This window comes from Merops nubicus, unplaced genomic scaffold (assembly GCF_000691845.1).
Source record: "Merops nubicus isolate BGI_N331 unplaced genomic scaffold, ASM69184v1 scaffold49241, whole genome shotgun sequence".
Lineage (NCBI taxonomy): Eukaryota > Metazoa > Chordata > Aves > Coraciiformes > Meropidae > Merops > Merops nubicus.
Genome location: NW_008589889.1, coordinates 43,799 through 60,971, shown reverse-complemented (window position 1 = coordinate 60,971; position 17,173 = coordinate 43,799). Strand labels below are relative to the sequence as shown.

Sequence of the window (17,173 nt, the reverse complement as noted above, 5' to 3'; positions counted from 1 at the left end):
CTTAACTTTCACAAGTACCAGGAGGAAAATTTATTATATTTGCTTAATATACTCTATTACAGTTGGATTTAATACTATTCCCTAGAGAAAGCACTACAAACTAGGTAAAAAGAAAACTTCCGTTACAAAACGGTTGCTAAAAAACACTAAAAACCACTGCAAAATATGCTTGAGTTAGCTCCTGCTTGCCTGTCATCTGTTCTTTGGCATTCAGAAGCCCACATGCAGAAGAAAAAAAACCTGCAATATGCCTACCTTCTCTAGTTAGATTAAGTGCACTAGCTACCATGGTAACCTAAACGTCTTCTCTTACTTTACTCTGTAGAAATGAAAAGTGATTTAATTCTCCAGAAGGTGGCCACAGTAAATACTAGTGCAAAAAGCAATGCACATTAAAAGTCATAAAAGTTAACTATTTCTTATTTTTGCTAACTCAAAACCATGTTCTTCATCAGCGACATAAAGGAATACTGCCTTTATGCCATTAAGTTTAATAGCTGGGGAAAAGCCTTGATTTCTTTTAGAGAGATGAGGACAAGTGGCTAACCAGCCTTTCCCTCCCCGAACCCCTGTACCTGCTGTGCAGTTCACGCTTTATGAATTGCCAGACTTCATCGTTTCCAAATACGCTTGGGAAAAAAAGTCACCTATAATATGTCGAGAATTTAAGAAAAAGTTCCTGAACTGAACTTAATTGGAAAGAAAGATAAAGCTACCAGCACATAGGGAGTGTTTCACAGTTCTGCCTTTGTAACCATTAGTGAAAAACCAAAGATTACAAAGTCATGTCATCTCTGGGTTCTGAAAGATCAATACAAGCTCAGACAGTGGGCTAATATTTATCACAAACTAAAAACCATCCCCATGCAATGGGTTTCAGAGAGTTTTGTCTGCTGCTTTGATGTCCAATAGACTGCTCCAAAAATAGAAATTATATCTTAAGAATGGTGGAAGAATCAGTACGTAGTGGTACAACATACTTCGCATTGTTATCACAGGCATCCTTCTGACACAATCTGAGTAAGAAACAATGCTGCAGATAGCCCTAATTTCTTTCACAAGATTAAAATACCTGAAAATATTTAGTGATTTGTTAATGTGAGGGCTAATACGATATAAGGAGGAGCTTACTTGTGGCAGTGAAGATTTTATGGAGAAGAAAATAACATTATAAATCCCTAAGTCCTAAAAATGTGCAGCTGTGGGGAAATCTTTGAACGGCTAGTCTTCCCCAAAAAATGCAATATGGAACAGGATTCCTTGACTCAAATTAATGAGTTTCATTCACCACATAAATCTTCCATGTCAGTCGACTACTTTCATGGGTTCTATTCTAAGTGGTATATATTTACTAAAAGTAAGTTTGTGCTTTTGCAATGAAAAAGGAAAAAAAAAAAAAAAAAAAAAAAAACGGAAAACACGAACTGGGAAAAAATGAATATCACTTAAGTTATAGATAATCTTAGAGTAAACTAATATATACAGAACAACTAAAAATCTCACTAATAAAGGAAGAGAATAGAGGAAACGTGAAGAAAGGCCAGATCTTCAAAAACAAAGTCTAGAGGATCAGGCTCATGGAGCCTAGAGCAATTATGTTGGACTTGGATGGTAAAATAATTTTCAAACCAGGGTACTAGACTAATTTTAAGGACAGGGCTGAAATACAATTGTGAGAATGTTGGAATGTATGTTAATCCTTCTTCTGATGCCCCAAGAACATTACAAGCTCTCTGCAAAAATTGTTAACTTCATATGTGGAACAGTTTTAGTAGGCCTTTATATAGGCCTTTCAGTCTATTACCTCAGGAATGTTAAACTATGATGTGCTACTCAACTTGTCTATACAAATGTCACTGCCATGCCAGGAAGGAAGTTGTTTAGGTCTCGAACTCTTGAGCTGTCACAGCCAGGATGATATTCCAGCTACCTTATGTATCTCTACATCGCTGTCAGTACAATATAGATATTCTCTAGCTGGCTTTACCTGGGCTGCAAACACAATCATTCCCTTCCTGGCTTAAGTTTGCTAGGTAGAAAGATAAGAACTCTTTTTTTTTGTTAACAATTCTTATTTCATAGTTCTTTTTTATCTTTTATATTTACACATTAGTTACACCCAGAAGAATAAAAAATAAACTTTCCATTTATAAAAGCCACATTTCCAATCACCTGAAATACAGTTACATCAGTAACTATAGTTCAGCTCAGCTGAATACCATTTGATAGGACTGGACTTTGTCTGAGCACTGACTCAAATGCCCTATGCTAAGTTCAAGGTCAATTTAGGTGACTCATATTTCCATAGCATTTACACCTCACCATCTCTAAAACATCCCTTACAGATTGTCAGTTTCTAGAATCTCCATTTAAAATCCCAATATACAGTAGATTTTCAATGTGCATCTCTCTTCCTGTATGAAGTTATTTCCTATTTGACCTAAAAAGGACAGAAATCTACAGTTATCTCACCAATTTTACCTATGGGTGGAGGGAAGAGAAGAGACACATTTCTAAAAAAAAATTAACTCTAAAAGCAACTGTTAACAACTTTGCTAACAAAGAAAATGGACAGAGCTTTTCAACAGTACTACTAATCTTGCCTAAGTATGCACAGTTCTGCAAAATCAGAGCCTTTGAACTTATTGGTTTATCAAAGTGCTCCACCAGGAGCAAGGACAATTCACTAACTACATTAAGGAAATTTTGAGAAATGAAAATTACTACACTCACCAGTTACTAAATAGCTTAAAAATAACAGTATTCTCGCAAGACATGTATCTGCTCTTCCCATACCTGATCTCTAGATTAAGAGAAAAGCTATTGGTTTTGCACTAAGTGCTGAAACAAGCTGGCTATCACTGCAGTTCACATCATCTCCTGATCCTTTTCCACAGCCACCTGTACACCCTGAAAAAGACAACTGACAAGACTAAACACTGGTAATAGTCAACTGGAAGAGAGGAGAGGGGCAATAGCCCATTGTCTCCATTTTAAATTTCCATCCAAAAGCTACTCCTATCCCCTGGCAATGCAGTATCATTTCATGTAAGCTCTTGGCAGCTTATGTGACCAACAGGAATCACTGGAAGCCTTTCCATTTCAGCAGTGACCAGAAGATACTGCTTACCACCACAGAGCAAACCACTTTCCAAGTCACTTTGTTCTAGTCAAACGCTCCCACATCACATCTCAGAAAGAACAGAATAATGGAAGGCAATGTTTCTTGAGCTGGCTGTCTAACACTGGGTTCCTTTGCTGATTCTATCACCATGACATCTCCTGAGAGGCAGACACTTCTCTACCAACACCCAGAGTGATACCCCGGAACAGATTTGACAGGATTTGGCCTGAAACCATGTCTACTGAACTAGTATTTGTGGATGAACTTGCTGACACAAACGAATTCTAACTCACCTATACAGAACTACAGCAGGACACCACAAAAAAAGGGTTTACAGCAGCCAGTTAGAACAAGGCTTCAGCAACTTCCTTCCCCATCAGCTGCTGTGGGTGAGGGACTACCACCAAGTCTGGGAAGAAGGCAAGAACACTGAGAAGCCATGCTGCTGGCCAATGCCCTGGGCACAGCCTAGTAACAACACCTTCCCACAGGCAAATCCTGCCTACAGCCATTTATTTCTATTTCAAACCAAAGCAGTTGTAGTGGTCAGTAAGGAAATACATCAGACAGCTGAGAAACTGTCATCCAAATCTTTCTCTCTGCCACTCAGGCTAAAGCCTGAACAGTTTCACTGCAAGACAAGCACTTTATGGCACAGGTGATAACATGCAAAAGGAGAAAATATTAAATACACAAACACAAATAACCTTTTATAGTGTCTTGCATGTGAAGAGTCTGATTTGTTAATCTTGTCAAAACAATTGTAAGTGACTGGCAAACCCCAGTGTGGAGTGCCCAAGTGGAGATAGGATTTTTCAGACAAAAGGAGAGCAGCATTGCCCAGGAAAAAAAATAAAATCCAGTGGTTCAAAATAGATAAAAATAAAAACATTTGAACTCTTACTCACCTGTGATTGATTGTTGTGGTACTGCTCATTGGGTTGGTTTTAACTTTTTTGCTTGTTTGCTTTGCTTTTTAATAATTCAGACACTCTCTTCATATTAAGAAGCAGAACAACAGGTTTCACTGACATGCAAACTTTGTAGTAACATATTTCCCACAGGTCACCAGGTTTGACACAGTGTCAGAAAAATCAAAACTGTCAAGTATTATGGTGCACATTTTTTCATTAATGCTAATAGAAGGATATATTAGCAATACTGCAACTGTCAGAGGAAATGAGTCAGAAAAATTTACTAGGGGAAAAATCAAGAAACTATTCATTAGATTACTGAAGTGAATTATTAGATCCTCCATTTACTCAATAAGACAATTAAATCAGACATCAAACTTCATTAGCAAAATAAATTTACATGACTTGACATTCTCTTCCTCTCTTCCTACCTAGATACCATACCCATAAGATGGTTTTGAAAAATCTGGTGTATATTTTAAAGTGATCACCTAAAAACTAAAGATTAATTTAAAAGTCTTTCTTAAGCACATAAAACCTTAAAAAAAAGAAAACAATACACTAAGCATTTTCCAGTAACCATGTATGCTTGTGTCATGGCTGTAATGAAACATGCATTCAGCATGAAACATATGGTTTCCATTTTGCTGCCCTGGAATCCAGCCAAAGACATTTTATGTTGTTAGCTTAACTGTTCTCTTCAACTGAGAAGCTGTGGAAAATATCTCATCTGAAAAAAATCTGTACCTAATGGAAAACTATAAAAGATTTGCTAGATCTGTTGCAAACTACTTATTAAAAAAAAATTCTGAGATTACTAGCTAATTACTACATTATTATTTTTTAATTAGAATTTAATTTTAAAACACACAAAAAAATCATTCTAAGAGGTACCACAAGTTATATGAACAGATTGTGTTGGTAATATTTTCTTTATTCGATAAATAAGTTTGTAGTGTTCATGGCACTCTATTGGAAGCAGGCCATCTGACCTTTACTAATGGATAATCTCCCTGATTTCATAGATACGAGAAACTTAAGGCAAAGGAGGACTATTCTGAAGATCACTTTGGCTAATTAACCTGATTCAGAGTCAAGGATCAGTAAAAATGAGAGGAAAAAAAGATCATATTCCTTTATTTTTGATAATGCTTGGGAGAAAGAGGTTGTCAAAGAGTTGTCTAAGAATTTCAAGACATCTGTTATGAATGCCTAGATTTCAGTTTTACTTACGTTAACAGAAAATACACTAGAAAGGCTGAAGACAAAGTCACAAGGTTAAATTTTGCCATGCTGTGCTTAAAAATTCATCCCCAAATTGCGAGGCTGCTAACCTCATCAACAACAAGCAGACAATGCATAAAACTTTTCCTACCTTTGTGCTGTAAACTATTTCAGCTATTAAACTTGTTTCAGGAATTAACATGATGTGTTTAAACCATTAAGCCTGCTGTAGTTCTTACAAGTATATTGCTAATCTTTCTTTTGATGAAGTCCATGGAAAAACAGTATCATGAATAGACTAACAAATCCAACCAGATCAATTTGACACTTTACCATACTGAGTTTCTTTATTTCGTTAGTTGAGATGATCTGAGATACAGCAGCCAAAAGCCCCCATTTTGTTAACTTAGTATATAACACCATGTAACGCAAGGACTGTGCTCTATGTAAAGGGCCTGCAGCTTGAAAATCCTCATGGCTGATGCTCTGCTCGTGTACAAGTTTCACAACCCATTGAAGGAATTAGCCCGTTATTTTAACTCACCTTTGCCATCTGTGCTTGGACTCCATTAGCTTTTAGAGCAGAAACTGCCTTCTGAGCAGCTGCTGGGCTGTCAAAGTCAACAAAACCATAACCTGAAATATAAACCATCTCATTAAAAAGACAGCAATCAGCTTATAATCAAAATGTTCACATGCTACTAGCACAGTTCTTGTTGGTGAAGAGGGTCAATATGGACTCTAAAGTTCTTCATGTAATCCCAAAAAAAACAACTTACCAAAATCTTTCCCTGTACTGGTGAAGACTTATTCTAGTCAATTTTTGGTGAATTAGTTCCTTCATTTTATGTGTGTGTGTAGACACACACACACACACACATATGACAGTTAAACTTAAATAGTGGGTGAAAACCCAGCTTCAGTGAAAGCAAAGTAGTTCTCCCATTGTTTTTACCAAAACCAGAATGTAAAAAAAAGACCATCCTGAAAGCATATTCTATGCCATATAATGCAACCTATAAGTATTAAAATAAGTCTGAAGTTAATTGTATCAATTCCCATGTATTTGTAATAGCTTCTTGTTTTATTCTGTATAACAACATACAGCTAATGGATTTTGGGACATCTGAACAGCCATATACCTTGGCCTTTAACACTGACTTTACAGGGTGGGATTGTTAATGCAGCCTGGGAGCTGGATGCTCAAGTCTCACCAAAAGGCAGAGTTCGGAAGCTGCTTCCCCTAGATGCTATTGCAAACCTTATTCTGTATTTTTCAGCACCCTTCCTTCCCACCAGTGAACCACCTCAACTATTAAAGAAAGCTCTCTCCAGTGTCCAAGTTGGGTAAGAAAAAAAACAAAACACAAAATCAAACAAAAACTCCAGAAAAAATAATAATTAACACCCAGAACACCAAAACCTTGAAAAGAGTAGAAAATGGTATTATTTCTTCAGAAGGTAATAGTATTTTCTTAACAAAATGTCTATACAGAGGACAAAAAGGTTGTGTAAAGATATAACTGAACCATCTTTAAAGTTCTTAACTTGGGAAAAACGACTTGAGCAGCCTTGTACATCAGTGCAAGCTTATTTAACCTGCCAAGAAGCTGAAGAAAGCACATGTTGTTCCATGTAACAATATGTGGTGTTGTGGACTGTTAAATCTTGACATAAAACAGAGTGAATTACCTTATATCAAATTTTGTGCTGTCAAGGCAAAACTAGCTTTCCATACCCAAAACTAGCTGTCCATACCCATGGCAGCCTATGTTATCATCACCACCACACTGCAGGGTGCAATACAGAGACAACATTACATACTGATACCAAGCATGCCATCAAAGCTGTCTTTGCCATCTTCTTTATAACATACAAACTCAATTTCTCATTGTTTCCGTTAGTTTAAATCCCATGGTATGTTTTTTTTGTGGGAAAGAGCCAGATGCTGTCAAACTTTCAGTTAAATTCCAGTTAGGTATCTGCATTCTGCCTACTTATGCTCCCGCTGCAATTTCAGTGACATGCAGGGAAGTTTCCCTGCAGCCTTAACTTGCTGTATATTGTTACAGCAGACTGTTACTGCTTTTCACCAGTGACATTTAAAACCTGTATTGCAAAAGTCAGCTTAATTGTCTTGAAACCTTAATGTGAGCTTTTCTGTATCACTGACAGAGCTACTGAAGTCTTCAGGAACTGGGGAAATGGACAGAACAAATCTGTTAAATGCTGTCATAGGTATGAATGAATTAATGTAACTGAAAAGGGCATCTCCTCCTTCCTAGTCACGATATATGCAGATGACACCTGTGTACAAGCAAGGAAAAACATTTCTAGAAACTTCAGTTTCTGAACTGTCAGCACCCCTTTAATTGCTCAAGTTGGGGAGTTGGAAGCTATGTCCTTGCACTGCTTCCAAGTTCTGCACAAAAACTGTCTCTTTATTAATGATCAGCTCTCCTCTGCTGCCTCTGCCTATCAGCTTTATTACTCATTCACGAGCTTTATGCTTATTAACACTGCTACATCAGCCGACTTAATTCTTCACTTTACTCTTTACAATTATCCTCTTAATTGTAAAAAAGAAAGTCTGAAATTGGTGTCTGATACCACTCTTCCTCCCATCGTGCACACTGCTGAGTATGAGCTCACTGAGACTGCAACGAGTGATGAAAATCGGGGAATGGATGTATCCAGCTTATCTAAAGAAGCTCTAATTTTTTTCCAGCTGCAATTACTTTGGTGAAAACAAACCCTCTCTTTGCTCCCAAATACATTCAACAGCATATAACAAAACAGAATATTGGAACATGTAATTACGTGCTGCTTTCAACTACTCTAACCAATGGAGCTGATTTCCACAATTTAGAATTTTTTCAGATGCTTAGTACAGTTGAATGGTCATCTGTAAGCTTCCCTCATTTCTCCAGGCAAAAGGGGAAAATCTGCTTTTAACTCCATTTTTGTTTTTAAAATAGAGGCAAGCTGCCAGCTAGCAATGTGTATGTCAGCTTCACCCTGGCTTGGCTGCACCTCTGACACAGGCTGCCTGCCAGCTCCGCTGGAAACAAATGGATTCAATACACAGACCATGGGTAAGAATGAACTAGTTTAGGAATAAGAAGGGGTGTGTTTGTGTTAGAAGCACTTAAAATATAACATTAACATATTTAAGAGAATCACCTAGGACTTTCAAGTGAATGTAATATAAAGGCAAATATACATACCTTTGCATTTGTTTGTTGTCTTATCCAAAATTGCCTTCGTGGATACAATTTTCCCATACCTAAAAAGTATTATACATATATAAGGAAAATAGGAAAAGAACACCCTATTACAATAGACACAATATATACTCAGTTCACATCATTTTATATCATATTCCCCTTTACTTTTAACAAAACAGAATAATACATAGACTATATAATTTTAGATTGAAAACTCCTATGTAGATATAAGTGACAAAAAAGATGAACAATTTCAAGCATGCTCTTCTGTTCTCTCTGTGTTCTCAATGGCACAGCAGAATCACAAAACAAGCCAGAGAAAAGAATACAAGTAAAATCCTGGCATATAAAACCCCCCACATTTTAGACATAAACTTGGACTCTCTCATTATATATACCTGGACAAAACAGACAAGCTGCCTTGTCAGTGATAGGCTCATTAACTATTACAGTACGGAGGGAAAAGGAGAAAAAAAAAAACAAACAACCAAAAACAACAACAACAAAAAAACCCCAACAAAACAACAAAGCAAAAACCCCAAACCAAACCAAGAGTGAAAAACCTAGCTGTCTCTTGCCACCATCTCCCAATGACAAACCCAAAATGATTTAAAATTCAATTCCAGAAGGTGACAAGTGAAAGTCAGATTTATGAAAACTGATCAACAAAAGTGGTAAAAGATTTTCTGTATTTTTAAAATTGGAAATTGAAATGTAAACAACTTCAAATAAAGCCAAAACATCCCTCAGGAAAGTTTCCTTTTCTCGTGTTTTTGTTTGTTTATTTTTTAAGAAAATCGCACTCATTGTCTGTTCCTCAGCTTCTCATTAACAGGGCAGCCCTGGTGCCAATCTGCTACTAAGTCCAAAGGTAAGCATCCAGAGATCTAAGAGCAGTAAACTTGGGAAACAGACAGGCAGTGACCACAGCTATAGGAATGACTGATGTTTCTGAAGTGCTCTGCAAAGTTTATCGGTATTAGGTTTTTTGATCAAAGTTAAGAGTAGAATTTGTCACTGCTGGTGAAAACTTGCAATTTTCCTTGGAAGTCAAATTCTAGTTTCAATTTTTAAAAAGCAACTTCCTTGGCCTGCATCAGCAGTGGCATCAGAAACCGAGCAGAGGTTTTCCAAGTTCTTTACCATAACCTAATCTATTTGCTTGTGAACTACACTTGATACGGTGCTGTAATTATACAAGAGAGAAACAATGCAGCATGAGTTTGTTTTCACATGAGAATATAATCTAACTTACCACATTAATGGATATACCCAAGCCCTGTGCATTAAAAGGTTCTTTATCATTGGCCAAGAACTCAAAAAAAAAAAAAAAAAAAAAGAAAATTATGAGAAATGTAATCAGCATAAGGAAGAAGAATTCAGGGGAAAATGAAGTTTTGCCATTTCACCTGCTAAATACAACAGAAGGTGTATCACTTCAGAAAGATATTACTTCAAATAACTCGATTTCTGCAGCAGCTGTATTCATCTTAAAAGTTCTTCAAAATATATAAGAAGCCAAATAAAGGTAAGCTCAGAGTACCCAACTGTTCACTTGCAAAATGATAGTTATTCAAGGATCAAGTCTATTTACAAAGTATTTTTCCCTTAAAGAACATTTAAGTATGTGTTTCAGTGTATTTACCACTCTTTGTGACTAGTTTCAAGCACCTTCTGTATATTGAATGAGTTATTGTATAGCTTCAAAGAGCTGCAATGGGGTAAGCCTCGGACATTAGCCACTAGGTATTGACTTCCTTATTGTATCTGAAATTGTGAGCATCTGCAGTGATATAATATAGAACTAGCCAGCTATAGCCTATACATGTACAAGCATAAACGAAAATCAATGCATACCTAAATTTACCACACTAGAAGTTGTAAACAGAAATTATGCCTAATACTAGGAGCAAGTACTTCTTTATTAGTGCCGCTTATTTTACAAGTACATCATTCCATTTTTGAAAGCTCTGTAGTCCATAAGTCAAAACTTCTCAAACTTTCTCATTTTTTTCTGAGTGTGAAGTGAACATACATGTTATAAATGAGAGAGACAAACTGTTCAGGAGCAGTGCTCTTCAAGATCCTTTAAACTCTTGTGTCTCCAGTCACTTGGACCCAGTATTACATTTGACAGCCAGCATTCTCCATACCCTAGCAGCTTCCCTAAGCTTCTTAAAGTGAAGAACCACAACACTTTTTGTGGGAAAAAATCCTTGAAGGATGATCTTGCCTCTGCTACTCTCTGAGTTTTTGAAAGCCTAGAAAGCTGTGATAGTTGTGAAAAACTATAGCACTGGGTATCTATGTAAACAAACCGCAATCCTCAGCCAGTTTGGTCATGGAGAGGAGTCAGGAGCTGGCTATGGACTGCGCTGGCCCACAAATGCTGACGCACCTCAGCAAGTCTGTTCTTTACAGCCACTTCATGGACCCTCTTCCAATGTGCAAGACCACTGGTCATTTAATTCACTGTCCTAGATAACGCAAGTCCTGCAAAGAACCAGCTGCCACGGAAGACTGCTGAGAAGTTTCACCAGTTTGAGTCTAAGAACGATTCAGAGAACTAGCATAACAATAGGAGATATCACCAGGATTTCTCCTAGGTTTTTACTGGTGAATACTCCTCCCAAGTGCTAGCTCTCCACTCACACAAGGAAGCACAAAAATGCAGTTCACCCCTCCCGAGCCTGGACAGAGGGATATGTCCCCTCCTTGCTCCCACCACATGGTCTGATATTAGGGGAAATTACTCTTTGCAGTTCCTCCTAAGTGCTTCCTTCAAATGATGACTGTCATAAAAATGTACTTCCTTCCTCCTAAATTCTGCAGTTCTAATACTGTCTTCAGCTGCGCATTTGCTGGTCCAACTGCAGTTGAGACCCACCAGAAATCACAGAACCATAAAACACAAAGTCCTGGTACAAACAAATACGTATTATCTGCTTGCAAAAAGGAATATAGCAAGAAAGAGAAAACATATTCCAAAGATGTCTATGATGTTGGGTCTTTCCTGAAGATCATCATTCCTCTCAAAGATCATGCACATTTCTTTGTCTTTGGCACCCTGCCAAGGCTACTTTTCTGCTCCAAAGCCTTACTGTGTGCTTGGTGAGCCTTGCTGCCTATGGCAGAGCACATCTCTCATGGCTGGCAGAATCACTTCTCTAATGATTGGCGATTGCTCACTCGCTCTCCTCTGAAGCAATTTTTAAAAATACATTTTTCTCTAAAATTCAGTGATATTCTTGAGAAATATCTGCTAATCTGGCTGGTGACAAGCAGCTAGGTTTTCCTTATTAAGAAGGTTATTTTTCTCTCAAAAATAACATCAGATGAATGTTCAGCAGCAATAAAGAGTTGCACTTTTTTTTTTTGTTTGGGGTTTTTTGAGTGCTGTAAACACATTCTCTCTTTAGACTGAATTATCTTCAGATAATTATCTTTTCTATACAGCACTCAACAAACACATTAAGAAAGAAAGGACATGGGTAAGAGGCAGGTAAATAATTGCCAGGGTACATTGGTTATGGTATTAAAAGGGATATGTTCACTCACAGCAACTGTACCAGTGTACAAGCTATAACTACAGTACAGCAGTCAAATATAAATGTGTATTTGGATAGGCCATAAAGAAGAAATTTGTTCAAAAGTCGAGTTAGGAAGATCTGTAGTACTGCTACTTAAGAGGATAATGCTTACCACTATCCACCACACACACTGGGCAGAAGTGAAAGGGTACCCCCACCTACTCAACCGCCCTAACAAGATCTACTGCCAGGCAAAGTGAATATCAAAACACAGTGCTATACCTTTGTCTTAGATACTTTTTAAAGTGTAAGTTTGGAAGAAAAGCATTACCACATACACTTTAAAAAACACGTTGTCCAGCAAAACGGACAAACCTAGTACAAATAATCACACCGACAAATATATTACAAATAGCTAGAAATACCTTCAACATACAAAAAAAAAAGAAAATTCCTGAAGCCTAATTTTGACATCATCAATGATGTTGAAAGAAAATTGTCCTTAGAAAACTAAGTACACAGGTCAAACTGAACTACTGTTTATTCTTCTCCCTTTGTACATCTGCTAGTATAACATACTTGCAAACATGAGGGCGATAAGATGCCACCGTGAGCACGACAAAGAATGGGGAATGAAGTAGCTTGAAATCTCTGCCAGAAGTGCTATTCTGAGTGTTGAAAGAACTCATTTGTGTGTGCATTAGGGGAGGTGCAATAAAGAACAGGCAGTGAGAGGCTTGAGAGGGATTGTCTGGAATGAATTGTTCAAATCTTTGTCCACAACAGCTTAAGGTAATATACCTCATACCATGTCCTGCTTTGGACATACCACCAAGGTCACAGTGCTTCCCTCTGCAGTGCTTTCAAATGGTCTTCCAGCTTGTGCTGTGAATGGTTTCTCTACCACCTGATGTTGATTCCGACACCAACATGCCATAAGGATCTCTACTATCTTGCAAAGTCCTTGCCTTTCAGAGTTGCTTAGGTCCTCCATTCTGAACTGTCCAGAACTTTATGTTGAAGAGGAAGAGTGTTCTCTCTTTGCCTAACTCCTCTCCAGCTGTAAAAGGAGCATTCCTAGAGATCCTGCTCTTATCCCTTGCATTACTATAGTGCTGTCAGAACTCCTCTGCTATGCAGAAACAATCCTGCATATCTTCTGTTTACACTCTAGATTAATTTTTACATCTTAGCATCTTATCATTGCCCTTCATGGAATGCTCTTGATTTCTAAGAGCCAGAATCATGTGGTAAAACCAGGCATGGATTTTGTAACACATAAGTGGCTCTAAGTACATGAACTCACTTAAGGTAGAATTGTGAAAGAGAACTTAACTGAATACAAAAATTTAGGTAGGGACCAAATATTTTCAACAGGTGGCCCGAAGACAAGAGAGCACAACAAACATGCAGATCCAGCAAGGAGAGCCATGTGGGAGAGCAGTTCAGTTAATGGTAAAAATACATTGCAGTTGTTGAATGGTTGCAGATCAAAATGAGCTTTAGACTAGTGTAAATAACTAGAGCAAAATTAATAAAACAAATACTTCCAAAGCAATTCCTGTATGTTAATTGTACCACTAAAAAAAAAAAAAAAAAAACCAGCTGTGCAGGTGGGGATGCTTAGTCTGTAAATTTGCATTTTTTTTTCTTAAAAAAAATAAAACAAAACAACCTAGCAAACAAAAAACTTTCTTATCCAAACATGGCCTTATTCAGGATATAACATGGTCATGTGGGCACCTTGCAAGTGCCCACTAACATCCTTCAATATGACTCTAAATGAATGCACGTTAACAAACTGACTTCTGCACATCAGTGATGTGCAACTTCTCAGACAGCATCCTCACCTCCCCAAACATGGGCTATTCTATTTTAAACTGTGCAACTCATAAGACCATTAGTTTCACATAAATGTTAACAGCCAAACCCACACAACAGTCTGTCTCACTTGTAGAGTATGTGGAAGCCAAACCCATTCATCTCAACTGAGACCTGAAAAGAAACCTGAGAAGTCCATGGGAAGGTTTCATCTGTGTTGTAGTTCTCAGCTCCTCTATACCATTTCGAGCAAAAGAGGCAAGGAAAATTCCCTGTAACTCACAAAGAGTGTCAAGGGAGTTGTCAGCAAGAGCTGACTTGGTACAGCTGGCTCCCATTCCTCACTGCTCTTCCAGTGCTTAGTGCATTTCTAAGCCAAGAGCACAGCCAAAGGAATATTATCAGCCTCAGCAATCTTTTCTCCTGGATCCAAAAAAACCAAGCTCAGAGCAGCCTCTAAGCAGTAAGAGAGGTTTTATCTGGCTCCCATACCTCCCTCTCTCTCCTGTACCTGAGCAAAGTAGTGTACTGAATCTTAAACTATTGCTCCCTTTTAAGCTTAGATAAACAGAGAGTTTTTGTTTTGCCATGTATCAAATTTTAATTTTCCCATAAGGGGAATTTCAGAAAATAACTAGCCATACAATACTGCTAGTCCTGATAGCCTACTCCAATCCTGCTATTTAATTATGAGTAAATGTTCTTTTACAAGAACTTGATAAATTTATTCAATCCAGCATAATACTGAGTCTGGAGAACTGAATCAAACCATATGGTTTTCATTTTTAAATTCTTCTTCACCACATCTATGCCCTAGCATAGAAGGAGACATTGCTGAGAACATTTTGTCCGTATTTTGTTTTCTGTTGTTGGAAGACACACTGTTCTTTGAGAAACTCTCTGAAATCACTCAGTTGCTTTATGGCCATCATGGATCTAAAAATTTGCTGCTGGAACATAATGAGTACCTACCACCAAAAGCTGGACCAATCATTATTAGTACCTAATTAAATGTTACATAAAAAATTGCAATTATACTTTTTTTTTTTTTTTTCACAGTTAATGTATATGCATAATCTAGTTTAGTAGGAGTTGTATTTTGAAATTGTTATGGATCTGGACAATTTGATTCACCAAAATCTCCTTTACCAGTTTCAGATATTCAAGCACTGGGTTAATTGACTCAGCCAAATGTGGCTTGTTTCAAGCATTGGATATTTTCCACTATGTGCAAAATAGGACTTCCCTTGTGAACCTAAAATAGTTAAGAGCACTGCTTTGATGACATGCTGTTACATGGTCATGTAGTTTTGAAGCTAGTTCCTTTCTTATTAATTGTCACTTTGACTCTCTGCTACTTTGGAGAGAAAGATGGTATTTTCAAAATATCCAGATTTCCAAGCAGTTCATATTATCGATTTTCATTGTTTTACTTGAGAGATAAGTAATACCTTCAAATAAATGAGAATCTTTATTATTATGGAAGTCAACTACTGTTATGTCTTTACCAAGAAATGCCTGAAATTACGTTTTGTCTGCTAATGTAAAGACAATTTTTGAGGATTTAGCATCTGTACACTAAAAAAAAAAAAACTAACAAAGAAACTCAAAACAAAAAAAGAAAAAATCACAACCAAAAAAAAAAGCCCCTCAGCCCCACAGGTCCTTGCCTTTACTCACAATTCAGCAGTCTTAGATGCTGCTGTGAACTCTTCACAAGATCAAGAAAGGTTTCTCCACAACCTCTCTACCTTTAATGCTTCGTATAAGTTTTGCATATGCAAGTTTTCACTAAAAATCAGTGGATAAAAGCATATATCATCATCATCACTGACACAGTTACCAATATCAGCACAATACAAACTAGGACTACTTTGGTACAAACCATCTTCATGTTACAATTCCAGATTTCACTGAGAAGTAATCAAAAGTAGCAAAACCAGATGGAAAATCAGATACACTATCAGCTCTCACAGTCATCTGTCCTTAAAAGAGCATATTCCTAGCATAAAGGATATATACAATTTGGTGAAGTGTGAACAAATGCCTTCTTAGCTTCTTGGACAGTATAATTTTAACAGCTGTGGCTAAACTGCAAGATAAAAAGCAGTATTATATTAATAGGTATGTGCTGTACAGGGTCTACACAAATATAGCTACTTATAGCTAAAAAGAGCCATGAATTCAAAACTACAACAAACAGCAAAGTGACACACAGGAATATGATTTTGAAGGTTATTATTTTTCAGCTACCCATTTGCTTTTTTTAAGAGCAGTTATTTCCTGGTTTAGCCAAGGATGAACTGCGGGGATAGGGAAGAAATGGTTTCAGAATCAGGAAATGTTTGCTTCCTTTTGCTTTGTAGAGATGCGAATAATCTCTATGCATTCCTTAGACGCTCACTGAAAGTCAAGGGTCAGTCCTGGTTAGCATCCTACAGTTATTTTTATGACATTTTGCAAAGGTTTTTCTATTAGTATGCTCCTTTTTGCACAACAAATTGATTATCTAAAAAGCACGACCCAATGTACAATGCCCTTTCATTTAGCACAACTGTGGAAAATTGCTTTTATCATCATCTCTGGGTATTTTAATTACTAAAGACATATTACAGCTGACACTGAAAAAAGCATTCTTAAAGTGGCTTTCTAGTGTGTAGTAAACAAACATATTTACAACAACTGCCTGCAGAGGTGTTTTCTCCATCAATCTTAAATCCACAAAAAAGTAATGGCATGTTGATGTAGTTTTACTTTATAAGGTTAAGAACATTACAATATGTTGCAACTGTTTTTCAGTACTATGACAACACCACCATGGAGGGGAAAAAATAACCAAACCACAAACATATTCTTCCCTGGCAGGCAAAGAAGAATTCAGCTCATGCTACTTTTGAGAAAAACACTACAGCAGTAGAATCAAAATAATGAGATATTAAGGAAAAAAAAAAAAAAAGTATAAAGTCTTTATATTAGGTTTTGTTTGGGGGTCTTTTTGTTCATTTAAAAGGAGAGGGAAAAAAAAACAAAAAAAAACCAAAAAACAAATTCTGAAGGATGAACCCATAACTTCTGTTCTAGGCTCTCACAAGTTTATCGGCATTTGCTGCCTCAGTTGTTGCACTGAGGATGTGAATAGAGATATTTGGCAGAACTAAGATTAATAATCACCCACTGTTCAGGGTGAGTTTTTTTTCAAAGCCCTGAATTGTGGCCTATCCCTGCTCAGCTGGAACATGATTTTTACTACTAAACATATGGCATTTAAATTCCATTTAATCTTTCACAGGCTAGCAAGATAATAATGTTCAACTTGATGCTAGGGAGAGACCA

The 17,173-nt window shown here is 37.1% G+C and overlaps 1 long non-coding RNA gene across 1 annotated transcript in view; it reads right to left on the bottom strand.

The window, feature by feature from the left end:
- Positions 1-5,806: 5,806 nt before the first annotated feature.
- The window catches only part of LOC103781986, a 28,473-nt gene continuing 17,106 nt past the window's right edge, over positions 5,807-17,173 (bottom strand). The window contains exons 2-3 of the long non-coding RNA XR_608214.1: positions 8,490-8,548; positions 5,807-5,898 (exon numbers count right to left, since the gene is read on the bottom strand). This is a non-coding gene — a long non-coding RNA (uncharacterized LOC103781986). The remainder of the gene's footprint in view (positions 5,899-8,489; positions 8,549-17,173) is intronic.